We start from the raw sequence: 5,305 nt of genomic DNA on the forward strand, positions 1-5,305 counted from the left end.
TTGACTTATGAGCATACAGCACGCCACATATGACCGTCGAAAACCGTAATACGGGAAAAAAAGTTGATGAATATATCAAGACCGGTCGAATGAATCCGATTCACTTTGGGCTCATAGACCGTTGAATGGTCTTTGACTTTGGAAATTGAAATGAAAAAAATCCAACAAACGGATCGGATCGGTGTTTCTCTTCACTGGGACTCGCTGTGACACGCCAGGCGTTGCGATCAAAAATTTTAGTTTCCGAAGAAAAAGAAAAAAAACGAAAAACGTGTTGATTTGGTGTGTGTTTGGTGATGCGTGGGCGAAATAAAAACCCGCAACTCGCCGGATGCATATCAAACAAACATACACGAAATACCTGGTTGATCCTGCCAGTAGCATATGCTTGTCTCAAAGATTAAGCCATGCATGTCTAAGTACAAGCCGCTAGACGGCGAAACCGCGAATGGCTCAATAAATCAGTTATGGTTCCTTAGATCCACTCCATCCTACTTGGATAACTGTGGTAATTCTAGAGCTAATACATGCACTCGAGCCTCGACTGCGGGCTTTCGGGCTCGCAGAAGAGGTGCTTTTATTAGATCAAAACCAGTCGGGGCCGGGCTTTCGGGCTCGCGCACCGTACCAATTTTGGTGACTCTGGATAACTTCACGCCGATCGCACGGCCTTCGCGCCGGCGACGTATCTTTCAAATGTCTGCCTTATCAACTGTCGATGGTAGGTTACGCGCCTACCATGGTTGCAACGGGTAACGGGGAATCGGGGTTCGATTCCGGAGAGGGAGCCTGAGAAACGGCTACCACATCCAAGGAAGGCAGCAGGCGCGCAAATTACCCACTCCCGGCACGGGGAGGTAGTGACGAAAAATAACGATACGGGACTCTTCCGAGGCCCCGTGATTGGAATGAGTACACTTTAAATCCTTTAACGAGGAACCATTGGAGGGCAAGTCTGGTGCCAGCAGCCGCGGTAACTCCAGCTCCAATAGCGTATATTAAAGTTGTTGCGGTTAAAAAGCTCGTAGTCGGATGTCTGTCTTCGGCCGGGCGGCGCCGCTCTGAATCAAGGGTGTTGCGTTTCACGCTCTGGGAGCCCGGGTGTCAAAGCCCGACTCTCTTCACGGTCGGACAACATCGCCGGAGTGGTGGTCGGTGCGTCGTTGTTGTATCTGCGGCCAGAGTTGGAAAGTTCTTTCGGGTTCTTTTTTAAATTTTGGTCGTAGTTGACTCGATTCGCTCCACCCAGTCAATCGTTCGGGGTGCCCTTCACCGGGTGTCTCGGGCGGCCGGCAACGTTTACTTTGAACAAATTAGAGTGCTCAAAGCAGGTGTATCCCAACGCCTGAATATCGCAGCATGGAATGATGGAATAGGACCTCGGTCCGATTTTGCTGGTCTTTTACTTTTGGACCCGAGGTAATGGTCAATAGAGACGGACGGGGGCATTCGTACTGCGGCGACAGAGGTGAAATTCTTGGACCGCCGCAAGACGAACAACAGCGAAGGCATTTGCCAAGAATGTTTTCCTTGATCAAGAACGAAAGTTAGAGGTTCGAAGGCGATCAGATACCGCCCTAGTTCTAACCATAAACGATGCCAACCAGCAATCCGTCGGAGTTACTCCAATGACTCGACGGGCAGCTTCCGGGAAACCAAAGTCTTTGGGTTCCGGGGGAAGTATGGTTGCAAAGCTGAAACTTAAAGGAATTGACGGAAGGGCACCACCAGGAGTGGAGCCTGCGGCTTAATTTGACTCAACACGGGAAACCTCACCAGGCCCGGACACTGGAAGGATTGACAGATTGAGAGCTCTTTCTTGATTCGGTGGGTGGTGGTGCATGGCCGTTCTTAGTTGGTGGAGCGATTTGTCTGGTTAATTCCGATAACGAACGAGACTCTAGCCTGCTAAATAGGTGACGGGTTTTATCAATTGAAACCGAAGGGAGTACGGAGGCGTCGGGATCAGGTGGCGGCGATTCGGGTCTCGGTGGGACTGGTTCCTTTAGTGAGGCAATCTCTCGGCTTGGTTTCGTTGTGCTTTGTTCGTCGGGTGTACGGCCTTCACGGGTTGGTTGCCTGGCGGATGAGGTATGGCGGGGCTTTGTCGGGAATGTCTCGCGGGGGCTGGCTCTATTGTTATTCGGTCGTCGTCATCCCCGGCGATACCTTCTGCTCTCGCGTCCGTCACGCAGTCTTCTTAGAGGGACAAGCGGCGTCCAGCCGCGTGACAGTGAGCAATAACAGGTCTGTGATGCCCTTAGATGTCCTGGGCCGCACGCGCGCTACACTGAAGGAATCAGCGTGTTTCACTCTCCCTGTCCGAAAGGACCGGGTAACCGCTGAACCTCCTTCGTGGTTGGGATTGGGGACTGCAATGATCCCCATGAACCAGGAATCCCTAGTAGGCGCGGGTCACTAGCCCGCGTCGATTACGTCCCTGCCCTTTGTACACACCGCCCGTCGCTACTACCGATTGAATGATTTAGTGAGGCCTTCGGACGGGCTTGTCGGGGTGCCGTCGAGTGGGGAGCAATCTCTGCCCGTGCGGTGCCTACCAACGGCGAGACTGAAAGATGGTCGAACTTGATCCTTTAGAGGAAGTAAAAGTCGTAACAAGGTTTCCGTAGGTGAACCTGCGGAAGGATCATAAACGAACAAGACAAATGTTTTGCGCATATGGCTTTGGTTGAGCACGAAACAACTAAAAGTTGCAAAACAAAAAAAACCCCATCAAAAGTCTTTCGGCGTAAGACATCGTATGAACTATGTGTGGGTTGACGGAAGAAAATCATTTATTTTGAACGGGTATCAGGCGCTCTGATGCGCGGTGGTTTAAAGCGGATTCGCCTTTTCAAATTGATTTTTCTTTCCTCTCGGCTCAAAAAAAAACACAAAGTCTTTCGATTTGGTCTATGGCCGTGAGCAAATTCTTCCTGCTTCGATGGTGAATGTCTCTATAGATTCATTCGACCTTTAGCGGCGCTCACAGTGTTGACGTTAGTAGAGTGAAGAATACGATAGCCCGCCTGGGCCGCGAGTACCGAAGGAACAATAAAGGAGATTTTATAAAGTCTTAGTCCCTAAATCAAACACTTTGAAAAATAAAAACTCGGTGGATGGAGAGTCGGAAAAAAAAAAAAAAAACATCAAGATTTTGAACGGGTATCAGGCGCTCTGATGCGCGGTGGTTTAAAGCGGATACGCCCAATCGAAATTGTTTTTTTTTTGTTTCTCTCTTCGTCTTCGGGATTTTTTGATTCTCGGTGGGGGACGAAAGTGTGAGACTTTACTCTGGACGTTCTTTTCGGGCGTAGATACTCGTGGTTGCGTGCGTGTGCGTCGTATAGACTAACACTCCAAAGCCCGACACTATGCCGTTGAAAACCGAATGTTTTTTAAGCTTGCCCTTCGCCCTCTCGATGAAGTAGGAAGAATTCAAAATCACAATAACACACTAAACCCAAATTCTAGTACGAGTGTTTATCGGAACATTTTCTTTCTGGCTTTCTTTCTCCGCCCTCGCATTCATTTGCTTGGGCGGGTTGGAGAAAAAGAGAGAAGAAAACGAATATGTCGTTTTATATACGACCCTGAACGGTGGATCACTAGGCTCGTGGATCGATGAAGAGCGCAGCAAAGTGCGCTAATCCATGCGAACTGCAGAACACATGGAGCATCGAAATCTTGAACGTAAATGGCGGCCCAGCTTCTCGCTCGGGCCACATCTGACTGAGGGTCGGTCGAATGATGAACGAACAGAGATTTTTTCAGTCTTGGTTTTGCATGTTGGGTCGCGGCGAGATTTATTTTTCACCCGGCCTGACCGCATAAAAGCTCCCGAATCTCTAACGTCTGGGTGCCGCGCGACTTAAGTGTCCGCGATGCCTCAAATACAAAAAAGGGGGAAAAATAAAAGAAGGTTCGCCCTGTTTTGTTTTTTTCCTCTCTATTCAAAAGAAACCTTTTTCGATGGCAAAACAGATGGGAAATTTTTGAGCCAACTCAAAAAAAAATTTTAGAAATAAACACATCTTCTCGAACAAGGTGTCGGCTGCGTGTGCGCGATATACCGCTTCAACGCGAGTTTAGTTGTGTGTGTGCGCCGGGCGTGTCGAAGTGTCGACCACCGCGAATTATCACTCACTCTAACCGCTCGTTATGCAAGCTTGGTTCGCGCACGACGCGTTGTTTCAATACAAAAAGCCGCAGGACGCCCTGTCACTTTTCGTAAATTAATTTTTGCGAATAACGAGAGACTCGCTTTATTTCGAAAAAAAAAAATTTGAACCGGCAATTATTCAATCTTTCCCGGCTTTAAAACGCCAAAGTCTGCCGAGCTAGATAAAGTGTTGTCTCCTTTTGAAAACAAACAATTCATTCTGACCTCAGTTTAGATGAGACTACCCGCTGAACTTAAGCATATCAGTAAGCGGAGGAAAAGAAACTAACAAGGATTCCCTTAGTAGCGGCGAGCGAACAGGGATGAGCCCAGCACCGAACCTCGCGCCCGGTTGAGCGGGTGCCGAGGAATGTGGTGTTCGGGAGGATCGTGCGCGTCTGTCCGGTATCTATCGTCCAAGTCTCCATGAACGGGGCGAGCAACCCACAGAGGGTGTCAGGCCCGTAGATAAGACGAGCCGAGACCGTGCATCGGATCCCTTCCCAAGAGTCGGGTTGCTTGAGCGTGCAGCCCTAAGCGGGAGGTAAACTCCTTCTAAGGCTAAATATCGCCACGAGACCGATAGCGAACAAGTACCGCGAGGGAAAGTTGAAAAGAACTTTGAAGAGAGAGTTCAAGAGTGCGTGAAACCGTTCAGGGGGTTAAACGGGTGGGCCCTCGAAGGTCGAACAAGTCCCCGCTCCCGGCACTTGGTTGTATGCCCTTAACGCTGCATGGAGACTGCCTGAATTGGCGGCTCTCTTGCATAAGTCGTTCTGCGATCGCAATAGCCACGCCAAGGTCCGCAAGTGGGGGGCCTAGTAGGACTCCGCGACCGACTGGGTGTCTGTTACACGGGGCGTCCGTTAGCGAGTTTCGTGGTTACCTTCGCGGGTGCCGCGATGACGAGCGCGGCGTTTCCCAACAGTACTGCCCGGTCGTGACCTGTCTCCTCCCGGGAGGTGTCGTAGCTTTTTTTTGTAAAAGAGAAAAAGTTGCGGTGCTCAACCTGTGGAGGCCCAGAGCGGAGAGTAGAAGTCGGGTCCCACCCGACCCGTCTTGAAACACGGACCAAGGAGTCTAACATGTGCGCAAGTCGTCGAGAAATTATCAAACTAAACTCGCGAGGCGCAATGAAAGTGA

At 50.0% G+C, this 5,305-nt stretch overlaps 3 non-coding genes across 3 annotated transcripts in view; all 3 read left to right on the plus strand.

Annotated features, from left to right (window-relative positions):
- Nucleotides 1-358: 358 nt before the first annotated feature.
- Nucleotides 359-2,653, plus strand: LOC124319918. The gene has a single exon (XR_006913611.1). It is a non-coding gene; the product is annotated as a small subunit ribosomal RNA (ribosomal RNA).
- A 936-nt stretch (nt 2,654-3,589) lies between these two features.
- On the plus strand, nt 3,590-3,742 carry LOC124319924. Its single transcript, XR_006913617.1, has one exon. It is a non-coding gene; the product is annotated as a 5.8S ribosomal RNA (ribosomal RNA).
- A 641-nt stretch (nt 3,743-4,383) lies between these two features.
- The window catches only part of LOC124319919, a 4,576-nt gene continuing 3,654 nt past the window's right edge, over nt 4,384-5,305 (plus strand). The window contains exon 1 of the ribosomal RNA XR_006913612.1: nt 4,384-5,305. This exon is cut by the window's right edge and continues 3,654 nt beyond it. This is a non-coding gene — a ribosomal RNA (large subunit ribosomal RNA).

The sequence above is a fragment of the Daphnia pulicaria genome, unplaced genomic scaffold, assembly GCF_021234035.1.
Source record: "Daphnia pulicaria isolate SC F1-1A unplaced genomic scaffold, SC_F0-13Bv2 h1tg000219l, whole genome shotgun sequence".
Classification (NCBI taxonomy): Eukaryota; Metazoa; Arthropoda; class Branchiopoda; order Diplostraca; family Daphniidae; genus Daphnia; species Daphnia pulicaria.